This window comes from Cervus elaphus, chromosome 9 (assembly GCF_910594005.1).
Source record: "Cervus elaphus chromosome 9, mCerEla1.1, whole genome shotgun sequence".
NCBI lineage: Eukaryota > Metazoa > Chordata > Mammalia > Artiodactyla > Cervidae > Cervus > Cervus elaphus.
Genome location: NC_057823.1, coordinates 87,607,811 through 87,634,253, shown reverse-complemented (window position 1 = coordinate 87,634,253; position 26,443 = coordinate 87,607,811).

The following is a 26,443-nucleotide window of genomic DNA, read 5'->3' as shown; positions in this document are numbered from 1 at the left end:
TGGCCACCTGATTCTAGAACTCATGAAGAACTGACTCATTGAAAAAGACTCTGATGCTGGGAAGGATTGAAGACATGAGGAGATGGAAACTATGGAGGATGAGATGTTGGATGGCATCACTGACTCGATGGACATGAGTTGAGTAAGCTCCAGGAGTTGATGATGAACAGGGAAGCCTGGTGTGCTGCAGTTCACGGGGTCACAAAGAGTCAGACATGACTCAGGGACTGAACTGAACTCTGGGGAAAGGTTAATGAGTCACTTATGTGTTTTCATGTTTAGGTAGAGGCTGATGCTCAAGTAGTTGATCAACTGAAAAACTGATCTAATGGAATATAGTAGAGTAAGTTATTAAGAAAATATTAGCCTAAACAACATGAACTTGGTGATATTTAGACATCTTGAACTAAGAAAATGACAGTTTTGTAAGTTCAAGCTAATATGTAGATAGTCTCTAGAACTTTTCTTTTTTTAAAGAAATTTGTCTTATTGAAGTATTCCATGAGCAAAATGGTATTTTGTTATTCATCCCTAGAAGATGAATCTAGGATTGTATTTCTAAAAACCTTAATTGTCTTTATTGGCTTCTCTTACTGGGTTTTCTTGTTCTGTGTTTTAAAATCACTAATGCCCTATAGCAGAGAGAGGCAAAAGCTGATGCTTTAAGTCGAATTATTGAGGGCCTCCCTCGCAGATCAGATGGTAAAGAATTCACCTGCAATGCAGGAGACTGGGTTTGATCCTTGGGTTGGGAAGATCCCCTGGAAAAGGGAATACCTAACCACTCCAGTATTCTTGCCTGGAGAGTTCTGTGGACAGAGAAGCCTGGTGGGCTGCAGTCCACGGGGTCCCAAAGAGCAGGACATGGCTGAGTGACTAACACTTTCACTTTTTCTCTTTTCTTAGGGGAATACAGATTTTCCTGGTCCTAGTGGAGACTGCCCCAGAATAAAGAGAAGGGTCATGTAGATATGGTTTGTGAGAGAGGACCTGGGCTGCCCTGCCACACGTGGCCGATGAAGGGGCAGGACCTCTCAGGCAGTAGGGAGAAGATGCTTAGGTTTTGGCGTCTTAGGGGACCATGGAGAAAGGTCTCCATGCCCAGGCCTTCTAAATTGCACTTGAATAAATGATATGGGCCTGGTGAACAGAATGCACTCAAGGCTTGTGGTCTTTCCTCACATTTTCCAGATCATACTCTTATAAGGCTCTAGGAAGAACTTCTAAAACAAGATTGAATTTGCCAAGCAGCTATGATCACCACTGTACCACAAATATGTAAGATTCAGTTTGAAGTTTCCCTCAACTTTAGCAGGTATGGTGTTCTATAGACAGAATTCTGAGACTACTGGTTCATGATCTGATTATATGACCACCATGAATAAAATATCAGGCCATAATGTGTTTGACTGAATTTTTCACTGACTTTTCTTAATCATAGTATCTGGTTTTTGTGGCTCACATATGGTGAGACATTTTCTTAAACCCCAACTGGAATACCTAGGATGGCAGAGATTTTGTTCCTTCCAGATAGGAGAAGTAGTCTGGGAAACTGGCCAACATACTGACATTTTATGGATATTTTTACTTCTTTGTTTTTACAACAATGAGCAGAATATTTATTATTGTTCTAATGTTTTAAGAGATCTAAGAAATATAGCAGTCAGTCACACTGACTCAGTTTCTCCATCTGGTTCTCCCTGAATGTGGTGGTACAGGCCGTTTTTTGTTACCCCTGTTCATTTTCCAAAGTTTTAAATTTTATTGTCATAAAAGGTGGTTCCATATGTTGTTATGACTTAGGGGACATCCTGAAGGAGTCTGGGCAAAGAGATGTCTCCTACTGTTTCCTTGAACTCTACGTTAAGTGATTCATGTCTATATGTTGAAAAAAAAAATATATATATATTATATATATTTTTACTGCTGTTATCCTCTCTAAACAACTTACTGTGAATAATTTTTATCAGAATTCCTTATTCCTATTGATTGAACAGATTTGATCAATATTAAAAAATGTTCAAGGCAGTCAGCTAAGGAAAGAAGAGAGAAGACATGGAAAGGAAAAGAGGGAGAGAGGTATATCATGTTACCTTACTGTGTAAATGTTTCAATCACCTATATTAGAGACCTCATGAGTTTTCTGTCCTCAAAAGAAACTTAAGAATCATGCTATAACCAATTTGCAAGTATGGCATGAGGTAATGGTGGGATATTGTTTTCCTGCTACTATATGAACTCTTTTATTAGAGTTTAAAAAGAGTTTTTCTTTGGTTGTAAAGATGGGGAGACACATTTGGTATAAAATATCTCTAGAGTAGTTACTAATAACTTAAACATGCTTAGAGTCCCTTGGATTGCAAGGAGATCCAACCAGTCCAGCCTAAAGGAGATCAGTCCTGGGTGTTCATTGGAAGGACTGATGCTGAAGCTGAAACTCCAATACTTTGGCCACCTGATTATAAGAGCTGACTCATTGGAAAAGACCCTGATGCTGGGAAAGATTGAGGGCAGGAGAAGAAGGGGAGATAGAGGATGAGATGTTTGGATGGCATCACCGACCCAATGGACATGGGTTTGTGTGGACTCCAGGAGTTGGTGATGGACAGAGAGGCCTGGCATGCTGTAGTTCACAGGGTCACAAAGAGTAGGACACGACTGAGCGACTGAACTGAACTTAACTGAAAGATGCTTAGCTTCATCTTTCAATATTTGCATGACGAATATATGCACAGAATTCAGCAAACAACAAAAAACCCCAAACAGAACTCCCCAAGCCCCACCTAAACACAGCTTAAATGGTAGGCACTTAATTTTCCTCCTGTTTCAAGATCCTAAGTATGAGGCTCCAGAGTAGGTTTAATACTTCAGGAATATTAGGGTTCTGAGTTGGTATTCTGTGACTTGCTTGCCTTCCCCTATGGTCACGATATGGCTGCAGCAGCCCCAAGCTTCGGGTCCTCATGAGAGCATTTAACAGCAGGAGAAAGGAGGGGTTTCTTTTTTCTTTTTTTTTTTTTTATCATCAGGGGAGAAAAGCTTTCTCAGATAACTCTTGGAAGACTTCTCTTGCCATCTTGTTAGCCGGCACTGGGTCAATATCCTCTGCCCTAGTGAGAGGGTAGCCAGGATGGGGAGAATCTACTATTTTTAGTCTGTATTTGTTAACAAAAAAGAGGAAGATGGGGAAAGATCTCAGATAAATACTATTTAGGTCCATTCTTCATTTCTACCAAATGTGTTTCCTTGAGTACATTTCTAAAAAATACATCATTTTCCGGCTCTTAAACTTTCAGTTTTTTTAATAATTGGAGTAGAGCAGTCCATGGGATTGCAAAGAGTTGGACATGACTGAGCGACTGAACTGATAGTTGATTTACAATATTGTGTTATTTTCAGGTGTATAGCAAAGTGATTTGGATACATATATATATGTATGTATATATATAATATGTGTGTATATTATTTTTCAGATTCTTTCCATTATAGGTTATTACAAGATAATGAATATAATTCCTTGTTGTTGTTCAGTTGCTCAGTCATGTCTGACTCTTTGTGACCCCACGGACCGCAACATGCCAGGCTTACCTGTCCTTCACCATCTCCTGGAGTTCACTCAAACTCATGTCTATCAAGCCAGTGATATCATCCAACCATTTCATCCTCTGTCACCCCCTTCTCCTCCTGCCTTCAATCTTTCCCAGGATCAGGGTCTTTTCTAACGAGTTGGCTCTTCCTATCAGGTGGCCGAAGTATTGGAGTTTCAGCTTCAGCATCAGTCCTTCCAGTGAATATTCAGGACTGGTTTCCTTTCGGCTGGACTGGTTGGATCTCCTTGCAGTCCAAGGGACTCTCAAGAGTCTCCCCGTGCTATACATTAAATCCTTGTTGTTTATCCTTTCAGTAACTTTTATTGCTAGTGAATACAATAAAATCCAGCCCCCCACCCCACTTTACTCTCCAGTGGCTACTAAATGAATCTGGAACAGACCCAGAGCATCCCTCTGTTCATACTTATGCTCATGATGTTTCCTCCTCTTGTAATCTCTTCTCCACAATCTCCCACTGTACACCGATTTAGACATCAATGCTCAGCTCCAAGGCTGCCTTCTCCACGAAGCCTTCCCAGCTTCCCTCCATCATCTGTGATTTCTCTTTGCTCTCAGCTTCCTCAGGAGCACTTCCGTTACACACTAGGACCTGCCCACCCTTGGATATACCATTTGACTTTTGATTATCACAAGACCCCAGAAAGACCCGACTCAAAAGCTTTGTCAACACTGCTGAGGTGTAATCCAGATCTCATCTCTTGCAAAGCTGCAGGTGCAGTGGTGAATTTCCTCACATGGGCTGCTCCCAGACCCCAGTGAGATCTCACTGTTCTTTCTTTGTTGTAATATAGGCAGTAACTTCTGTGAACTCATTAAAAGCTGTGCTCCATTGTGGGAAATGGCTGTTAACCGAGAGATGAAACTTTAGATGAAAAATGGAGAGGTAGTTAACTTTTGGTTTGAGGGGAGGAATGGGAAAGGAGTAATCCTCCAGAAAATGTGACTGCTGAGATAACAGAAAATAAATACCTGCACATCCTTAAGATTGTGCTAAAGATGACTTCTTACCTGGTATTACAAATATTTATGTACAGTCCTCCTGAAAGGTCATTGGCTTTCAGAAGGCAGGGAATAAATGATTTGTGTGGGGTAGTAGCTCTGCAGACACAGAATTGAGATTAGGTTGTAGGTCTGTCAGCTCCCCAAGACCGTGTGACCTTTGGGAAGATACTTGACTATGTGAGCCTTTGGTTTCCCCATCTGTAAAGCAATGGTTAAAATACATATCTCACAGGTTACCCAGGCTATTAAATGAAATAATATTTGAAAGAAAGTCATGTAAACCTTAAAACTATAGATGATTAAATAATTGTCATTATGTATCTCCACAACATCCATCATGAGAGCAGGTGCTCAGAAGATATTTGTTTAATAAATGAATGAGTGAATGAAAAGCTATCACAAAGAGCTGATTATAAGGATAAACATATTTTTCTTTCCAGAAGAGTGTCTGTGAGGTTCCAAGGCATTTTCTTTACTTGCACTACTAAAATGTGGAAATCAATAAAAATCATTACTGAGAATTAAATACCAGTAGATTATATCGACTTTAATATGAAGCTAAATTTCTTGTATGAATACATTGGCTATTCATAAACTGCTGGGCCTATACTTCCACTGTTTACAGTATTACCGGAGCCCTTCACGTGCACCACAGCTTTGCAGTTCCTCTGGGACCATCCATTATCCCATGGATCCATTATCATCTATAATTCTCTTTAAAAACCTAATAAAATTGACTGTAAGGAGCCTGTGCTGTGTATTGTCTTCAAACATAACCTTCTTCACATCTTTCTTGAGCGTGGAGACTTATAAAGGATCTGGGATTATTGGAATGGTAGCTTTCTCCCTCCACTTGTGCTTCAGATTTATACCTCTCCAAGGTAAGGAGCCAGGCGCTGCCAGTCTGGCTGCAAAGAGAGCATGGGAATCTATAAATAGCTTTACACTGCCCCTGAGCCACCCAGACCTGATGGGTGGGCATGAAATGGTTTAGTTTTTCTATGACCAGCTCTAACAAGAGAATTATTTACCTCTCTGTGAAGAACATGCATTATTCCAGTTAACTATTTTGCTGACTCCTGTGAATGTTGGCTTAAATCCCAAGAGGTGCTTTGTAGATGTGATTGAGTTAAAGATCTTGGGATGGGGAAATTGTCTTGGATTATCCAAGTTGGCCCTAATTATAATCACAAGAGTTCTTATTACAAGGGTTGACTACAAGGAGGGTAGAAGGTCAAAGGTGGAAGGTAATGTGATGCCAGAAGCAGGGAGAGGAGAGGCGATGTGAGGGTGAGCATGGGGTGAGGAATGACAGCCCCTAGGAGCTGGAGAAGGTAAGGAACAGATTCCCCCTTGGATTCTCCAGAAGAAACTCGCTCTGCCAACACCTTGGTTTTAGCCTGGTAAGACTTACTTGTGTGGTGTTCGCTCAGTCATGTCCGACTCTTTGCGACCCATGGGTGGCTGTAGCCCACCAGGCTCCTCTGTCCATGGGATTCTCCAAGTAAGAACACTGGGGTGGGTTACCATTTCCTTCTCCAGGGGATCTTCCCAACCCAGGGATAGAACCCATGTCTCCTGCACTGCAGGCAGACGCTTTACCCTCTGAGCCACCTGGGAGGTCCAAGACTTCAGTTCAGTCCAGTTCAACTCACTCAGTCGTGTCCAACTCTTTGCGACCCCATGAATCGCAGCACGCCAGGCCTCCCTGGCTATCACCAACTCCCGGAGTTTACCCAAACTCATGCCCATCGAGTCGGTGATGCCATCCAGACATCTCATCCTCTGTCATCCCCTTCTCCTTCTGCCCCCAATCCCTCTCAGCATCAGGGTCTTTTCCAATGAGTCAACACTCGCGTGAGGTGGCCAAAGTATTGGACTTTCAGCTTCAGCATCAGTCCTCCCAATGAACACCCAGGATTGATCTCCTTTAGGATGGACTGGTTGGATCTCCTTGCAGTCCAAGGGACTCTCAAGAGTCTTCTCCAACACCACAGTTCAAAAGCATCAATTCTTCAGCACTCAGCTTTTTTCATAGTCCAACTCTCACACCCATACATGACCACTGGAAAAACCATATCCTTGACTAGATGGACATTTGTTGGCAAAATAATGTCTTTACTTTTTAATATGCTATCTAGGTTGGTCATAACTTTGCTTCCAAGGAGTAAGCGTCTTTTAATTTCATGGCTGCAATCACCATCTGCAGTGATTTTGGAGCCCCCCAAAATAAAGTCTGACACTGTTTCCACTGTCTCCCCATCTATTTGCCATGAGGTGATGGGACCAGATGCCATGATCTTAGTTTTCTGAATGTTGAGTTTTAAGCCAACTTTTTCACTCTCCTCTTTCACTTTCATTAAGAGGCTTTTTAGTTCCTCTTCACTCTCTGCCATAAGGGTGGTGTCATCTGCATATCTGAGGTTATTGATATTTCTCCCGGCAATCTTGATTCCAGCTTGTGATTCTTCCAGCCCAGCGTTTCTCATGATGTACTACTTAGGACTTTAAAATTTCAGAATTGTGAGAGAATCAATTTGTGTTGTTTTAAGTCATTGCGTTTGTGGCAATTTGTTAGAGCAGCGATAGGAAACTCATATAGGTGGTCTGGCTTGAGTGGCTGGAGCCTGGGTGTTTGGTGGTGAAGGTTGTCTCCCTCCACAATCCAGGGCATTCTAGCCAGCCCAAAAGCAGGAGCTCCTTAAACCTTCTCATTGGCTTCAGGTCTCAGGTGTCAGGAGCCTTTCTGGTAAAACTTGTCCTACATTCTTCCTTCCAGTCTATCTTAGTCTTACTCTTTTATTAAAAAAAAAAAAAAGTTTTTTTAATTTTAAAAAAAAATTAAAAATTAGCTAACTAATTTTTAAGTTTTTGGCTGTGATGGGTCTTCATTGCTTTGCATGGGCTTTCTCTAGTTGCAGCGAGTAGGTGTTATGGTTTGTTGCAGTGCACAGGCTTCTCACTGCAGTAGCTTTTCTTGTTGCAGAGCACAGGCTTTAGACTTCAGCAGCTCATGGACTCAGTAGTTGCAATTCACAGGCCAGAGCTCTGACTCAGTAGCTGTGATGCATGGGCTTAATTGCCCAAAGGGGTGTGGGATCTTCCTGGACCAGGGATCAAACCCGTGTCCCCTACATTGGCAGGCAGATTCTTAACCACTGGACCACCAGGGAAGTCTCTATCTCTTTACTCTTAAAATAAGTTATTTTCCTCATTGTCTTTCTCAGTAGATCATGATGGCTTGTAAAGTCTAGAGTTACAACCAGTGGCAGGAGTTATCCCCCTTCCTCAAATTCAGGTAGGGTTTAATTTTCAAATGTCTTTTGGAGAAGAATGGAAATGGTTTTATTTCATTCTTCTAATGCAGCGAGAAGAGGAAGATAAACATGAAACAAGATCACTCATGTTCTGCTACACTGTGATGTCCCAGAATTTCTCTGTATCTTTTCTTCTTTGTTTTATGGCAGAATTGGAATCACTGCTAAGGTTGTATGCCCAAACCCCTCCTTGTATGTACTGAGAACTGATGTTGAAAGAGAAAATATTCTGTATTGTGGGTGGAATTCTGGCAAATTATTGTCCATTGTGATTGCTTGTTTGGGCAAAACTTAATCATGGCCCAGGTTTTATATTAGAAAAATGCATATAAAGAGTGACTGAAAGTATTATGTAAGAGTTGGAAAACATCTTATCTATCCAAAGTCATAATTTCCAAATATAACTCCTTTCTGAGTTGGCAGCACGTATGTCTGACTTAGGCCTACTATGAATAAGAGTGGTTGAGTTATTAAAACTCCATTAATCTAATTTGTTTAAATGGAAGTGGTACCTTATGCCTGGCTTAAACAGAATTTAAATGAAAAGAGAGAAGAAATATTATTCAATATAATTAAGATGTCAGACCCTACTCATTTGTGTAAAGATGCAAAGTCAACAAAAGAAACCCTGTGGTGTAGTGTTTGGCTTTGAAAATGCTGAATAAATGGAAAAATAATCGAGTTGTAACAATAATAGATATGTGATGTTTGTTCAGAATCTTCAAATGCAAAAATTTCTCTATCTACCTTCTTTCTTTCTGTTGATGCACATCTCACTTAAATGTATAAATGAGTCTCATTTTCTCTTCTAGACTGTGGCCTCTGGTGCTAAATCCTAGGAGACTTTAGTGTAACCTAAAGAAAACTGTCAATAACATACATACTTCTAAATGCTGCCAATTTAAAACCTTATTACTGGAGGCCATAAGCTCTGGAATTATCCTTGTCAGATCTAAGAAAGCAGCCAACCTTCCCAGCTGTCTCTTTTGCATCTCTGAACTTCTCTATCATTGCTTTTTTAGGGCTAGGAGTAATGGTGTGACAATTGCATGGTGCTCCTTTCTCTCTTCAATTCTGTTTCTAAGGGTCGGCATGACCTACAGTGTGACAAAATAAGCTAGTCATTCAGTTGAGCCAGGTGTCCTTTGAGAAGCTAAGAAAAGGAATAACAGTGTCACGAAGTCATTAGTGTACTCTATATTATAAGCCATAAATGACAGCTCTGAGTGGGACTATCCTGCTTGGGAGTCTGTCACTTCGTGCTGGAAACATCTCAATGCAGGTGGGAACCAACATCTCACCAAATATCTATGTTGTCAGGTAGAAAAGCCAGCACCCATGGGGCTAGGAATTAGAGCAAGTCTAAGAAAGATTAAAAATGGGAAGAGGAAGATAATGGTATGAACTGATTAATTTTTCTATAGGTGTTGCCTGGCATAACTGAAAACATCACAGGCATACCAAATCCTGCTTAAATAAAGGTAGAAACAAAACCAAAAGTAAACAGCAGGTTGTTATTGTTCAGTCGCTAAATTGTGTTTGACTCTTTGCGACCCCATGTACTGCAGCATGCCAGGTTTCCCTGTCCATCACCAACTTCTGGAGCTTGCTCAAACTCATGTCCATTGAGTTGGTGATGCCATCCAACCATCTCATCCTCTGTCGTCCCCTTCTCCTGCTGTCCTCAATCTTTCCTGCATCAGGGTCTTTTCCAATGAGTCAGTTCCTCACATCAGGTGGTCAAAGTATTGGAACTCCAGCTTTAGCATCAGTCCTTCCAAGGAATATTCAAGGTTTTGCTCATCTAATACTGGAGTTGGTTGGTCCCATCAGCTCCTAAAATCCTCCAGTCAGTAAATTCTGTCTTTGGATCATTGTCAAATTGCCAGATATTGGTCAAATGATCCCTACTTACCTTTCTCACTCAGAATCCAGAGTGTAGGTCTAGTGAGCCTCTGTACCAATTTCTTCCTAACTTCTTATCTATTCTCTATACACTATCCAGCACAAACTCTTCCTCTTGGCTATCTCCTCCCCCTTTAGCCAGATCTTTCCCCAAGAGTGATTCCTTTCAGCTGCATTTTCCCTGGCATCTGTTCCATAGGCTTAATGACAAAAAGATACTTTGCAGGAGAGAGTAGGTCCCAGAGGTTGTTGCTGCTTCTAAACTATCCGTGAGTCCTGGCGTATCCTAATCTTTGGAGTGTTATTGCCTAAACTTCCAGAGTTCTTTTTCTAGATGAAAATCTTGTGACTTTTAAATACTATTTTATTTTATGAGAATCATAGGTAGAATTATCATCTCAAGTACTTAGTAAAACAGCTTCTTGGTTCCAGTTATTTGGGTTGCATATCAGTCAGGACAGGTTGGGCTGTAGTAACAAGCATCCACCAAATCTCAGTGGCTTGAATCAACAAAAGTTTGTTTTTCACTCTTACAATACGTGTATCATAGGTTGGCAAGCGGCTCTGCTTCTCAGAGTCATGCAGAGACCCAGATGACTGGAGCTCCATTATGACATGTGCTTCTAGATCTCCTTAGGTCAAGGGAACATGGTGAACTGTGTACCAGTTTGTGAAGTTTCCACCGGAAGTGACACACATCAGTTGATCACATTTAATTAGCCAAAGCAAGTTCATGTTATGTCTGCTTTGTGAATTGGAACATTTGTGAATAACCCTAATGAGTCCTAGAGTTAGACTTTGCCTTTCTATATTACCAGGTCCTATGGGTTATGCTCTATGATTTCCTCTCATTTTTATGAAACTCGTCTATATATCTTCTCACAACTGCTCTTTCTACTTTTTTTCTATAAAGCAACCTGCTTTCTCATTAATGAGATCACTGTCCGTGAAATTCCTCCCAGTACAACCTTCTCCTTTATCTTTTCTTTAGCATAAACACGGGCTTCCCTCATAGCTCAGTTGGTAAAGAATCTGCCTCCGATGCAGGAGACCCCAGTTCGATTCCTGTGTTGGGAAGATCCCCTGGAGAAGAGATAGGCTACCCACTGCAGTATTCTTGGGCTTCCCTTGTGGTTCAACTGGTAAAGAATCTGCCTGCAATGTGGGAGACCTAGGTTTGATCCCTGGGTTGGGAAGATCCCCTGGAGAAGGGAAAGGCAACTCCAGTATTCTGTATCCAGTCCAGTATTCTGGCCTGGAGAAATCCATGGACAAAGTCCATGGGGTTGCAAAGAGTCAGACACGACTGACTGTCACTTTCACTTTGTCTTAGCATAAAGACAGAGAACACAGTCAATGTTCTTTGTTCTCCATTGACAATTCTAAGTTATTGTTCGGGCTGTTGAAATTCAGCAATCTCTTGTTTCCTTTAGTCCCCGAATTTAATCTTGTCCATTGCTTATGACTGTGTCAGTGACTTCATAGCTCCTTACTGCCTTCACGCCGACTAACCCCCAACTCCACTCCATCCTTGGATCTCATCGTCTGTCTCCACAATCTCCAGTTCCAAGGCTCCTACCTCTTCCCATCACGTGTCAGTTATTCCGAATTTATTACTCACACTGACCCTGATCTTTACTTACAGCACAGCATTGCCTCTTCTCTCTTCTCTTAGCATCTTTCTGACTTTATTTCTTTCCTGTCTATCCTGCTTTCCTTGGGCAGCCAACTCAGCAGTGTCTTTGCTTATTCCCTAAAATTCCCCACTGACCTTGAACTTGCAGTTGCTTCCTTGCTGGGCTGCGGAGTGCTGCTAGAGAAAGCTGTACTGATTGAGTCTGCTACAAATCCATGCTCCTTCATTTTAACTGAGCCGTCATTTCTGCTCAGCACTTCTTTTATTCATCTCTTGCTGACTCACTGCTCATCCCACACAGCAGTTTTCCCAAACATTTTTAACTCTCTTTAAGATTCAAGCTCTGCTCCAGATATGGCCCCAAAATACCTTTCCAGTTTCATCTCTCACTTCTCCCCCAAAGCTCTTCGCCTTGCACTTTCTAAACTCTACATGTTTGCTCCTCCTTTTATCCCGTCCCCTGTTATCTCCAATGAAAATACCACCTAATTTCCACAGGCTTTTCTCCTCTGAGAGAGGTCTTGATTTGTTATAAACAGCAATGGAGTTTTTATTACCTCTTATGGGACTTAGCAAATATTGCCTTATACTAGGTCCTTGCACACATGTACCATCTCCCATTTTTATTGTATGTTTCTTGAGAGTAGAAACCATGATGGTTTGTATAAACATAGTGTTTATAGATAGCGTGTTGCCCTTTGTAGATAGCTGATCAGTTGATGTTTGGTAAATGTACTGGAGAAATGAATATTAGGTAGCTGGAAAATAGGGTTTTTTTCCCTTTCTTCTCCAAAAGGAGTGAAAGTAATATTAAAGGAAGTCTTTAAAACCTATTTTTGTTATTTACATTTTAATGTAATAGTTGCAGTGTTGGATGTAGGTGCTGACAGACTGAACATGTTTGGAGAGTATTGAGTTATGTGAGGCTTCCCAGGTGGTGCAGTGGTAAAGAATCAGCTGCTGATACAGGAGACACAGGAGACGCAGGTTCGACCCCTCGGTTGGGAAGATCCCCTGAAGCAGGAAATGGCAACCCACTCCACTATTTCTGCCTGGAAAATTCCAAGGACACAGGAGGCTGTTAGGCTACAGTCCAAGGGGTCCCAAAGAGTCAGACACGACTGAGCACACACGTCCAAATTATGTGAAAGAGTCTCAGTTCATGTCATGTGCCTGAACTCTGGAGTTTTTCCTCTAGGCTGGTTAATTAAGATCTGTATTCCATTTCTCTTTATTTTTATCTTTTTATTTAATATCTGAATCGATAAAGACAATAACCTATGTGTAGAATTTTGTCTTACAGCAAGCTGCTTTAGGTTCTGGTCTCCTGAAATACATCTGGTTTAAAAGTAGATACTACTTTTCTGGGATTTGCATGTCATACCTTATCACAGTCTGAGTATGGAATTATTTGAGAGAAAAGACAAAGGATAGTCAAATGGAGAGCCTGACTGTCTCCTTTATTACCGGTAAAGCTGATGTTGGAGAATGTGAGCAGCAGTGGGGTTCCTGTTTTCATCCTGCAGAGTCAGACCACCTCAGCCAGCCATGGGCAGTGCCTGGTCCAAGCAGAACTCCCTGCATGGGGGCTGCCCCGGCACCACGTCCAGCACAGAGGAGCCGCGCGGAAACCCAGCTGCCGGTGTTGGAGAAGAGCTACACGTGTAGCTGGTCTTTCCCTATACCTGCAAGCAGGCTTCCTACCTGTTTGATGAGAAAGCAAGGTAGAGCAGAAAGATGTGAGTGCTTGGGGGAAAACATGTCCTCATGGAGACCAAAACGCAGTCAGACATTCCTACGTACCGCTACTGAATGTGATGATAGGATGTTTGCACCCGTGAGATGGTTTCTGGTCATCAACAATGAGCATTTGAGTTATTTCTGTCCCTGGGATGGGTGATACTCTGTTTTTGTTTTTAATTTTATTGAAGCATAGTTGATTTACAGTGTTGTGTTTAATTTCTGCTGTACAAAGTGACCCAGTGATACATATATATATATATATATATACATATGTATATATATGTAAGTGTTGCTGCTATGAGAATAGGGATGCATGTATCTTTTCAAATTATAGTTTTATCAGAGTATATGCCCAAGAGTGGAATTGCTGGATCATATGGCAACCCTAGGTTTAGTTTTCGAGGAATCTCCACACTGCTTTCCATAGTGGTTATACCAATTCACATTCTAGGTGGTACTTCTGATAGTAACCAGATAGTATAATTATTTTCCACTTTTATTAGACCCTCTTAAGACATTAAAACTAGATGAGAAACAATTATCTTCTTAGGAAGAAACCAATTGATGTACATTATTACTCTGCCAAGCTGAACCACATAGCATATGGAAATGACAGTCCCTAATCTAAATAGTCAGATGAACAATTATGTGGAGACTGCAATGTCACCACACAACTGAACACTTTATTGATATGAAATTAATACAAGTAGAAAGAATTTAGCCAGGACAAAACACATCCAGACATTTTTTTGACCCATTGTAAAGTCCCTTCCATAAAATGTTTAAGGTTGCATATACATTATTTTCAAAATACCTCTTCCTATTTGCTCTATTTACTATATTCTTCCATATCTTCTTGTTTACTATATTTATTGTTTTGGCTCCATTAACTGATCAATCCAATTAAACAACCAATATGTTGAGGGAAAGAACTGATTTGATGTCTCAGTTAATGGGCAAGTTGTTTCTTGAATTTACTGTTGTTTAGGCTTTACTCTTAACCCTTGCTTAATTAGTCATGATAGTTTTCGGTTTCCAGCACCTGGTTTTACTATCCTCTTTCCTTCTTTTATTCTTTGCAATGTTGAATCACAGATCACTCCCCATATTTGCTGAGACTTTGTCCTGCCTGTCTAGAGTCGCCGTCCTGATGGTTCTTTCATTCCCCCATTCCCTCCTCCGACAACACCCTTTGAACTTGTTAAGGTCTTCAAGCACTTGAACTTTCTGATTCCTTTTTTAAGCTTTCTTTATTTTTATTTTTTTGACATAGACTGTTTTTTTTTTTTTAATCCTTGTTGAACTTTGTTACAACATTGCTTCTGTTTTATGGTTTTCTGTTTTATTTTGTTTTGTTTTTTGGCTGCAAGGCATGTAGGATCTTAGTTCCCTGATCAGGGATCAAACCCACACCCTCCACATTGCAAGGCAAAGTCTTAACCACTGGACTGTCAGGGAAGCCCCCTTCTGGTTTCCTTCACCCACTGGTTCCACAGCGCTTCCTGTTCTGTGGTGGACATATGCTCTTCGTTTGCTCAGCGTTCCTTGAGGGAATCACTCCTGCCCTAAGTTTTAGTTCATGGATTGAGTGGTGCTGCTATCATCCGCTGATCCAGTGATGGGCATGTAACTCGGGCTTGACCAGTCATAATACTCAATTTTTTTAGGCATAATGATTAATTCAGGGGTGCACACATCAAGCCATGTTTGATCGGCATTATTGGGGGAGAGAGATCCACTCTCTCTTGGGGTGCTAAGTAGGTGAAACAAGACCGTTCCTGCTGTTGATCATTTTGGCTTAGGGAGAACCATTAAGGGAGAACCTGTTTAAGAATAGAGCCCACAAGGAGAAAAATCAGAGCTCAGAGATAATGCTATGTCCCAGTTCAAGCAAATAAAATCAGATATATCTAAAGGGACATTTATTCTTTCAATTTTCAATTTCATGAGCCAGCAAACTCTTGTTTTTCTTCTTAAGCCAAATTGAGTCAGGGTTCTAATACACTTTCCTTCTTCTTTAGTTTCAAGGCCATCGAATACAATTTTGGCCATTTTTTCCTTTTGGCCACTTCTCTCATTTCTCTGACACAGATATTTTGGTATCTTGTATGCTGCGGGCTGTCCGCCCCACCTTTTTCATGTCTAAGCTGCCGAGTGCTGATAAAGAGTACTAAGAAGCTACCAAGGTTGGTGTCACTACAGCCTGATGACTTTTATTCTCAGGTAGGCCCTCAGGCTGCCTGTTGATTCCTGACTACACGCCATGAGGTTTTCTAGGTGCTGGAGACACAGAAAAGAATGTCAGTTAAGACTGCTGCCATATGAAACATTTCGCTAAGGCAAACAGTCAAAAAGCAAGAAGGCAAATGAATGAATGGTGTAATTTCAGGCAGTGATAAATATTATAAAGAAAGAAAAGTATAGATATAAGGCTAGAGAGTGACATGGGTCGGAGGTTATTCATATGCAGTGGAAAGAACAGTTGTTTCGCTTTGAATAGAAACATGGATGAAATGAGTGAATCAGCTCTGCAAGGTCCCTCATAGGAACAAGATGCCCCATATCCCTGAGGCAGAGCTCCCAGTGATGAAAGTGGAAGGTTAGTGACTGGAGTGCAGTGAAGTGGCAGGAAATGAGACAGATGAGAAAGGCACCCATGGCCACAACACACGGAGCCAACCATCTGCTAACATGGCTGCCTGGGCGTGACGTGACCACATGAAACAGAACAGGTCTAAACCTGAGCTCCTTACATTTCCTCTTTCCCACCAACTGCTTGCTCTCTTTATTTCCTGTCTCAGCAAAATGGAGCTACCATCTCTATGGCCAGAACTGTCATGGTCCTCCTCAACTCCTCTTTTCCCTTCATGCCTTTCATCTGATCAGTCACCAGTTCTTATCAGCTCTACCTCTTCAGTTTAGTTCAGTTCAGTAGCTCAGCCGTGTCCGACTCTTTGCGACCCCATGGGCTGCAGCACGCCAGGCTTCCCTGTCCATCATCAACTCCCAGAGCTTGCTAAAAATCATGTCCATCGAATCAGTGATGCCATCCAACCATCTCATCCTCTGTCATCCCCTTCTCCTCTCACCTTCAATCTTTTCAAATGAGTCATCAGGGTCTTTTCAAATGAGTCAGTTCCCAGCATTAGGTGGCCAAAGTATTGGAGTTTCAGCTTCAGCATCAGTCCTTCCAATGAATAATCAGGACTGATCTCCTTTAGGATGGACTGGTTGGATCTCCTTGCAGTCCAAGGGACTCTCAAGAGTCTTCTCCAACACCACAGTTCCAAAGCATCAATTCTTCAGCTCTCAGTTTTCTTTATAGTCCAACTCTCACATCCATACATGACTACTGGAAAAACCATAGCCTTGACCAGATGGACCTTTGTTGGCAAAGTAATGTCTCTGCTTTTTAATATGCTCACTAGGTTGATCATAGCTTTCCTTCCAAGGAGCAAGCGACTTTTAATTTCATGGCTGCAATCACCATCTGCAGTGATTTTGGAGCCCCCAAAAATAAAGTCTGTCACTGTTTCCACTGTGTCCCAATCTACTTGCCATGAAGTGATGGGACCAGATGCCATGATCTTAGTTTTCTGAATGTTGAGTTTTAAGCCAACTTTTTCACTCTTCTCTTTCACTTTCATCAAGAGGCTCTTTACTTCTTCTTAGTCATCTACATATCTGAGGTTGCTGATATTTCTCCTGGCAATCTTGATTCCAGCTTGTGCTTCATCCAGCCTGACATTTTGCATGATTACTCTGCATATAAGTTAAAGCAGGGTGACAATGTGCAACCTTGATGTATTCCTTTCCCGATATGGAACCAGTCTGTTGTTCCATGTCCAGTTCTAACTGTTGCTTCTTGACCTGCATACAGATTTCTCAGGAGGCAGGCAAAGTGATCTGGTATTCCCATCTCTTGAAGAATTTTCCACAGTTTGTTGTGATCCACTCAGTCAAAGGCTTTGGTATAGTCAAAAAAGCAGAAGTAGATGTTTTTCTGGAACTCTCTTGCTGTTTCGGTGATCCAACAGATAGTGGCAATTTGACCTCTGGTTCCTCTGCATTTTGTAAATCCAGCTTGAACATCTGGAAGTTCATGGTTCACATACTGTTGAAGACTGGCTTGGAGAATTTTGAGATCTAGTCTAAGTTTGCCCTCCAGCCTTTCTGCCAGAGCCTTTGTTCAAACGTTTCTCATTGTGCCTTCGGTAGTGAGATGAGTTCTCTATATCTGTTCTTGCTCCCTGGCAGGTTATCCTTCATATCACCATGACTTTTCTCAATTAAAAGTTTGGTTTTGTTACTTCATTACATAAATTTCTCTTAAGTATTCCTTACTGCCTGCCATCCCAGCTCCTTCATATGGCCTGTGGGGTCTTTCACAGTCTGGCCCTTACCTCTTGCCTCGTTGCTTCTTCCTCCCGCCTCTCTCATAGCTCCTCGGCTCTACTGAACTGTTCCTTGCTCTGTGCTCTGCATGCTTGCACTGGCCCTCAGGAATGCCCACTACAGCTTTTATTTTCTTGGATATTGCCTAACTATTCTGCAAGTCTCAACTCAAGGGTTCCATCTTTTCTATGCCTGAAGAACTCCATATTTAGCCATACCCTAGCAGTTTTCACATGGTTTTGCAACTGTTTGTGTGTCTGATTTTTGATTGCAAATTTTTCAATGGCAAATTATTTTGGGGGGTGGGTCATTTCTTTTTTCTCTAGTGTATAGCGTAGTATTGGATATAGTATGTGTTTGGTCACTCAGTCATGTCCAACTCTTTATGACCACATGGACTGTGGCCCACCAGGCTTCTCTGTCCATGGGGTTCTCCAGGCAAGAATACTGAAGTGGGTTGCCATTTTCTCTTCCATTGGGTATAGTGGCTATCCAATAATTTTGAGCAAACAACATTATAATCTTTGTGAAATTCTCCCTTTGGAAACACCAGTTATGGGGATCTTCCTGACCCAGGGATCGAACCCAAGTCTCTTACATTGCAGGAAGATTCTTTACCATCTGAGCCACCAGGGAAGCCCTGTTTTTATAAACGCTAGTTCAAGAATGTAATGCTTTTTTGAAAGCAGTTTAGACTTCTTTTTTTTTTTTTTTTTTTTACTGTTCTATTTGTTATTATATAAAAAATTCACATGTATTTAAGGATGCATAGGCACGAACACATTTATAGTCATATATCTCTTGAAAGTCCACCTATAACCTAGTTGTCTAACTTTTTTAGGGCATTGTCTTGAAATTTATTTTCTCAATTAATAAAATCATACCATTTGTGGTTATTACTACTCCATGGGGTACAAGCACAAAATTTAAAACTTCAGTTAAAATACATAAAACAAAACAGCTGCAGTTAAAATAACATATTTGAAAATTTTCAGCTTAAAATGATGCCCCAATGGGAAAGAGCAATTAAAAAAGATATATATACACACACACACACACACATATGTGCGCACACACACATACACAGAAGAAGCTATGAAAAAAATGTTAATGATTTTAAAATAATCTTTTTTGTATCACAGAAAACAGTCATAGATTTATAGTTTGCTCTTTTAAATCATTATCTCTTATTTTGTGTGTACTCTCTCATTCCTATTTGTATAGGCAGTCAATATGCATACCATTATTTAAAAAACTGAGAGACTTAGTCACCATCTTCTAAATATTTTTGATGGAAGAACATTCCAATTACAACAGGAGGGTGTCAATAGAAATCTAAAGATTGAGAGTGAAATCCTTTATGAACAGAAATACATTCTTCTGTCAAATAAGAATTGTATCTACCTTAAAATTCTGGCTGACTTTGTCTTTAATATTTTGAAATAACCAGAGCTCTTTTGCCTTTTATTTCACTGTGAATTATGTTGTTGTGGGCTTTTGGCTAAGAAGTAAAAGTTGAATGAAAAACATATATCTAGCCAATGAGAAAAATCAAGACAGTGAGAGAAGGAGATATAAAAACTTGTCTACACAATGGTAGGGACTGGTGACAGGAAAACATTTTACTACTTAAAAAATGTTATTCAAATGCCTTGAAGGGAAGTAGGTTTTGTGAGCTTCTGGATTGAATTTCAGGTAGTTTTCCATCTCTCCAATAAAATAGACATTTATCCAGAGCCTGTCATGTGTAAGACCTCGTGGAAGATAGAAGGCAGAATAAGGTACCTGCCTTCAAGGAGTTTATAACTGTACTGGGTTAAAGAAAATATGTACATGGATAGAATACAGGCAGGTTAAGCTTAGTGAACTGAATATAGATGTTTATCTTGTACTCTCCTGAAATAATGCTGAGTAAAGAAATTGAGTAAGTATGAACTGAGAAGCATAACAACAATGGGAGAAGATAACAACAACAGAGCAAGCCATTTTCAGAAGATAGAAATGGATCAAAAAACCGGCAAAGATGAAAACTGATTCCAAGTGCCTACAGATGGTAACAGTGATGAGAAACAAGTGAAATTTTACTACATGACCCCAGAAAGTCTCCAAAATTAAAGATCCTTGGTATCCGTGAATACAGGAGTACAGCATGGAACTGAAAACAGGAGGAATTGGTTGGAAATTTCTGTAACAAGAAACTAGAACTCCTTGGTCCTTTTTGCCTCTCTGATGGTAACATAAAGCATCAGTTTTTGAAAAAAAAAAAACAGAACTGGAAAGTTTAATGTGAATGGTGGGAGGGAAGATATTATATTGGAAACAGGACAAAATGAAAGTCTTTGTACTGCATGGTGAGACTTGCTGACCTCCTTAAGCTACTTGACTTAAGCAGCAGCTTACAGGCAAGGGAGTGGAAAATTTTCTCTGGAGGTTCCGAAGTATCATAGAATGTCTGTCCATATTTGTCCAGAGACTGATCTAAATCACTCATTTAAAGGGCATGTCTCTAGTCAACAGTGAAACCCACCAATTGCTAAATTCCACTTTATACAGTTTTCAAGCAACTTTTTATTGTTTCACTCTTAAATGTGAGTGGGCAAGCAGCTCAGCAGATATCTGAATACAGCCTCCATCAAGAACGGCAGAGGAAAAGGGAGACAGTAATCCAAAAAGGACTAGGAGAAAAATATAGATATGACAAGAAATAGAAGAAATGCAGCCTTCCTCCATCTCAAAGCCATTAACAAAATTCTTAGAAAGTTGAAAGAACATATCATATCTGTGAATCAAGAACAAGTTAATGTTTTAAAAAAACAATCAGAAAACAAAAAATCAATTCTTGGACATTAAACATAAGATAGCCCCAAACAAAAAGAAAACAAAACAAAAACTCAGCAAAAAAATCCCCAAAACAAACAAAGCTGGATAAAGAGTGTGGACATTAAGCCCGTTTTTCATAAAGTGGAGGAAAAAGACAAAGAAATGGGCCAAAAGTAAGAAAAGGTAAGAACAACAGAAGACCGACCAACTCAGAAAGGCCAAAGTCTCTCTCATAACATTTCCAGAAAGAGAATGGGAAATACTGAATAACAAAATCATATGAGAAGGTTTCCCAAGGCTGAAAGATGCACATTTTCACTTTGAAGGAGCCCATTGAGTGCCCAGCATGAGGGCTTGACAAGGGATTTACACCCACACACATTGCTGGAAAATTTGGGGATAAGAACATAGAGAAGAATCTTTGAAATGCAGGAGAGGAAAAGTAGCTCACAGATCAAGAATTATGACATCAAATTCTTAGTAGCAACAAAGGGAGCTCAGAATTCTATATCCATTCAAGCTACTAATATAAATTAAAAGTAAGTACCCAGCAGACCAAACACATTCTACACACTAGATCTCAGAATATTTGTTTCCAAATCACCCATTTGTAGAAGAATTGTTTTACTTTTTATTGAGGTATAGTTGATTTTTAATATTATATTAATTTCAGGTGTATAATATAATTAAAATTTTTTACAGATTATGCTCCATTTATTGCCCCATTTATTTATTTATAGCTCCATAAAATATTGTCTATATTTCCTATTCTGTACAATACATCCTTGTAGCTTATTTATTTTATGCATAGTAGTTTGTACCTCTTGATCCCTTACCCTCATCTTGTCCCTCCTCCCTTGCCCCTCCTCCCTTCTCTCTCTCCACTAGTTTGTCCTTATATCTATGAGTCTGATTTTTTTTGTTATATTCACTAGCTTTATTATCTAGATTCCACATATAAGTGATATCATACAGTATTTGCCTTTCTGTCTGACTTATTGCACTAAGCATAATACCATCAAGTTTCATCCATGTTGTTGTAAATGTCAAAATTTCATTCTTTTTTATGGCTGAGTAATATTCCATTGTAAACATACTCCACATCTTCTTAACCCACTCATCTGTTGATGGACACTTAGGTTACATCTTTATCTTAGCTATCGTAAATAATGTTATGAACACTGGTATGCATATGTTAATGTCTTTTCAAATTAGTTTTTTCATTTTTTTCTGGATGCATACGCAGGAGTGGAATTGCTGGATCCTGTGATCATTCCATTTTTAGTTTTTTGAGTGATCTCCATGCTGTTTTCTGCATCAATTTACATTCCAACCCAGAATAAAAGAGTACTATTTTTCATTCGAAGGCAGTATGATAAATTGACCTAAAAATGTTCAGGTTCTTTCCTTTTTTAATTTGATAAAATAGATTTGCAAACACAGTTCTTCAGACATTGAGGAAATAGAGATTCATTCTGCTTAGAAGGCAGTTTTCATGGGGGAAAATGAAAGTTGAAGGATGAGCATGGCAGAGGCTTCAACGTTTGGCAATCACTGTGTACTCTCTCCATGGAGCAGGCTCCCTGGTGGTTAGACTGGGCCCATGTGACTGGGCTGAGGCCAATAGAAAGGGAGTAGAAGAGATGTAAGTAATTTCTAGACCTGGTCCTTAAAATAAGCCTGCAATATCCTGTGGCCATGTCTTCTTCTAAAGTATTTGGAACAGTTTCTAGCACATAGTTTTATGTTAAGTGTTGGCTATTATCATTATCTCAAAAGTAGGGAAGCAGGAATGGCATCCTAGGGGAAAGTAATGGAATATAGCAGGATGATAATTCTCTTTGAAGAAAGCAGTGTGTGAAAGCAGGAGTGGGATTTAAAGATGGTTAGTATGTATAGTTAGTATATTTGTTTGAGCTTGATCTGGGAAGGAGACAGTGAGAGGAAATACAGGGTATATTGCAGGCAGGTGAGTGCACACCATTTGGGGAGTTGGGGAAGGAGTCTATGGAAGGTTGTCACTCTTTTTCTGGGGGTGGGCCTGTGGGTCAGTGGGATGGGTGGTTGGGAAGAGAAGCTGGAGGAAAAGAGGGGGAGAACAAAGACAGATGCTGCCCTGGAAGCTGCCTCCATCACAACCTGTAACCTTGATGACATGAGTGCCCTGCAGAAGGCAAGAAGGTGATCCAGTAGATTTTGCATCTCTGTGTGTGAATAGCAAAGGAGCCTGGTACCCTTTGGTGATTGGCTTTCAGAACATAATGACTCCTGTTTCACTTTTGGCTTCCAAATCCCATGAAACTTTCTCTTGTGGTCTGCTCACTCAGAATCACACAGGATATATCTCTGCAAAATGTAGGTCCAGATTGAGGTCAAATTATAGAGGGAGGTTAGCATCAGGCTGATGCATTTGGGTTCTCCTGAGCTGCTATGGAGGGCTACTGCAAATTGACAATATTAGTAGATTCAGAATTGAAAGCTGTAGGACCCTCAGCTAAGTTGCTCTTGAGGATGTTGATATGCTGTTAGAGTTGATTTTATTCATTATTTATTGCCCACCTACTGTGTATTTGTAAATCAATTTTGCCTCATTTCATCACTTAGGAAGGCTCACTGCACTTGTGGTTTTTTTTTTTTTTTTTTTCTGTTCATAAAGAATAATCTTTATCACTAGTACATGTTGATAATTCTAGGGACAGAGAGTGTTAGACATAGTGGATAAGATTCGGTGTCATTGCCAGTAAAATAGTAATAATATCATCTGTTTTTAAAGTGCTTCAGGGCCTTTGGAGGAAAGGTATTACTGGAGGTAGGTATAAAGTTAAAAAGGAAATTCAAGATGAATGATGTTTATATGGTGATAGCTTAATAATGTGTTTCAGAGGGACAGGTGAACTGTAGTGTTTGAGAAAAATGAGTGCTGCTACTTAATGGCACAAGCTGTCCACATTTAATCATTTACAAGTGTAGTTCTCCTTTTTGGCAGTGCTGGAAACAGAGGTGTCATAACCCTCCAAACCAAAAAATAACTGCTCAAACTTGATTTTTACAGTGCTAGCTAGATACACTCATCTCCAGCTGCTGAAGTTCTTTCGTCCTTCAGGGTCCTCATTTTCACTTCTTTCCTTGAAGACTTCTCTATGGCCTCATTCAGAAGGCATACTTCTTTAATTTTCGTGGAACTTTGTAGCAGATTACGAAGACTTATTCTCTTCATATACTGCTACATTGCCACTGAGGTGTAGAGCAGGGGAAGAATCAGAAAGATCTGGGTTAGAATCCTGGTTCTCCATTCATTGTGTGATCTAGGGCAAGGTGCTTAGTATCTCTTAGATTCAATTTCAATTTCTTTCAGTTTTGCAAAATTGCATTGAAGTACCAACCACATAAGTATAAAGTGAATGCTAATCTCCTTCATTCAGCTTTTTCTTTTTTAAATTTATGACACCAGCCCCAATTGGTTTTAATCACTCTAAAGATTAGAGTATTATCTTAATCATTGTTAAATAACAAGTAAGCTAATAAAGATCTTAATCATTGTTGACTCCCTCTGAGTACTTAGTCCAAGGTCTGACTGTAGGCATTTGTTGGAGTACCATGATGAGTAGATCAAAGGACATGGAAATGATCTACTTTAGTTTGAGTTCCGACTGAATAGTGCTGCTGGCAATGGGTCAAATTCCTCCTCTGGAGCCTTAATATACACCTTCCAAGGCCACTCCTTGTTGCATCAGAGAATTAAGGCTGCATATCTCAATGGAGCTTCTGTGGTGACATCCACTGCTGAAGGTTAAACAAAATCAAAAGTACTTCTGGAAAGAACAGAAGGGAGCTTTTGAGGTCTCTCTGTCCCTAGTTTTCACCAGGGCCCAGGGGTTGCTTTCAGAAGTAGAGTGTGATGGAGTGTTGGCTCCCAGAAGTCCACCTTCCTGTCTTGAGCAGAATATCAAAGTGAAGGTGGCCTTTCTGAGCGAGCGTCCTCCCATGCTGGGCCCTACTGAAAGACCATTATTAACCCGACCAATTCATGTCCAAGTGGCATCAATCATTTGGGTCACACAATGCCTGACTGTAAATTATGACATTATCTCCGAGTAGGAAGGTGATAATAATAATAATCATTAAAAAAAAAAGCTCCCTGCATGGCCCCGGCCGGCTGAGGACCTTAGCCAGATCTGTCATATTTGTTCTGAACATGAAAGGCTTGGCTGTTCCCTTGCAGGCCCATACATCACTGGGCCTGTCATGGGTTTCTGTAGGACCAGTTGACACAGCTCAGAACAGCAGCTGCTGGATGGCTTTGGGGAGCCTGACTCAAGACACAGTTGCTGGGGTACAGGGACCACAAGCATTCTTCCCGAGACTGACTTCCTGTTGTGTTGTCCTGCCGCTGCCCTCGGTAAGTCACAACGAGGAGTAAACTGCTGTCACCGAGATGAAAGGCCCCCTTCCTCTGATCTCTCCACTACAAAATTACTTCAGTGCCACACTGTATTTTATGTCAATACCTATTTTATTTTTCAAAATTGAAAAAGATATAAGTACATTGTTCCCTGAATTCCTGATGCTCTGGGTAACCTAGCAACCAAGTATGCCACATCGCACACTACAGAATATTATCATGCACTCCACTCCACTAACAAGCAAGCAGCACAGATTTCCCTTGCAGATGATTTAGGCTAAATTAACAGTTAATAGTTGCAATTAATATTAAAAATAATAATAACCTCCCTTTTTCATTTCTTAGAGCTAGATTTGTAGGGAATAATGCTTGGTTCTAATGGTACATGTGGGAGAGGGTTTTTCACCGGGCCTACAATCTTCCAAGCATTTTGCATGGGATCTAGGTAGCCAGCAGCATGCTACAAAGGGATAATCACATGAAACAGGAGAATACATTCAGGACATTTGGAAACCAGGCAAAATTTTCAAATTTGAAATTGACTTCCGCTTTGCACCTCTGGCAAGATGCTGTCCATACGGGCCTTGTGTGCACTGGTTGGGCTGTTGAGCCACGCTGACACTGCCCCTGATCTTCAGAGAAAGCTGCCAAGAAACCCTCTGGCAAGCAGCTCTGGGACAAGAATGAAGCCTGCCCCAGAGTCAGGGTCAGGGAGAAGTTCAAGGAGCTCTGACCTGGAAGAACACGAGCAAGGTCATGGCACAGGGCAAAAGTATGTTGTAAAATGACAGCGGCTACAGGGAAGAGAAAAAAAGAGTGAAACAGAAGGGGGACAGGACAAAGGAGGGGAAAAATGATCTCTCCGGGAACAAGGAGGTAGAGTCTGAAGCAGATGCCTTGTCATGAAACAGGAGGTGGGGGGTTCTTTTTGATAACAGACCGGAAGTTCAAGCCTTGGTGAATTGGTACCTAAAATGGACTTTTATGTCCACTTGCCCTTCATTTTAGATTTCCTTTTGAGTTGACCTACTTATTCGTGTTTTGTGAAAATCATTTACTTGGTGAAACACACACACACACAGACAACACACACACACACACACACACACATTTTCATTAATGGGCCCTTGTGAATAATTCACTGTTCACTCTCTTCTTTCCCTTCTTTTAATAGCAATCAATTTAATTTGGTAGCTTCTTTCCTGAGCCACCAGAACTTTAAGAAGCCTTTGCAACTTTCTTAGAACTCAGACCTCAAAAAGAACCCTTGAAAAGCCCTGCTGTTTCTCTCCTTAACTAGTCACCTCAATCTGAAGAACTAAGGGCCTTTCATTCTGAGTATGTCCTGCTGCTTTTTAATAATCTACAAGTGAATTAGGCATTTTCGCCTTCAGGTTACAGCTGTTGCAAATAATGTTTCCTTCCAATCACGGAGAAAATATTTTAATACTTTCTAGGACTCTGAACAACCTGTTATATGAAAAAAAAGTGCCCTGTGTCTCATGTAAATTGAATTAACTTCATTTGCAAGTATCAATACAAAGCTGATTCTTGAAACACTTCTTTTCCCCTCAATTAGAATAAAAATTTAAGGGCACATTCGGCTTGTCAA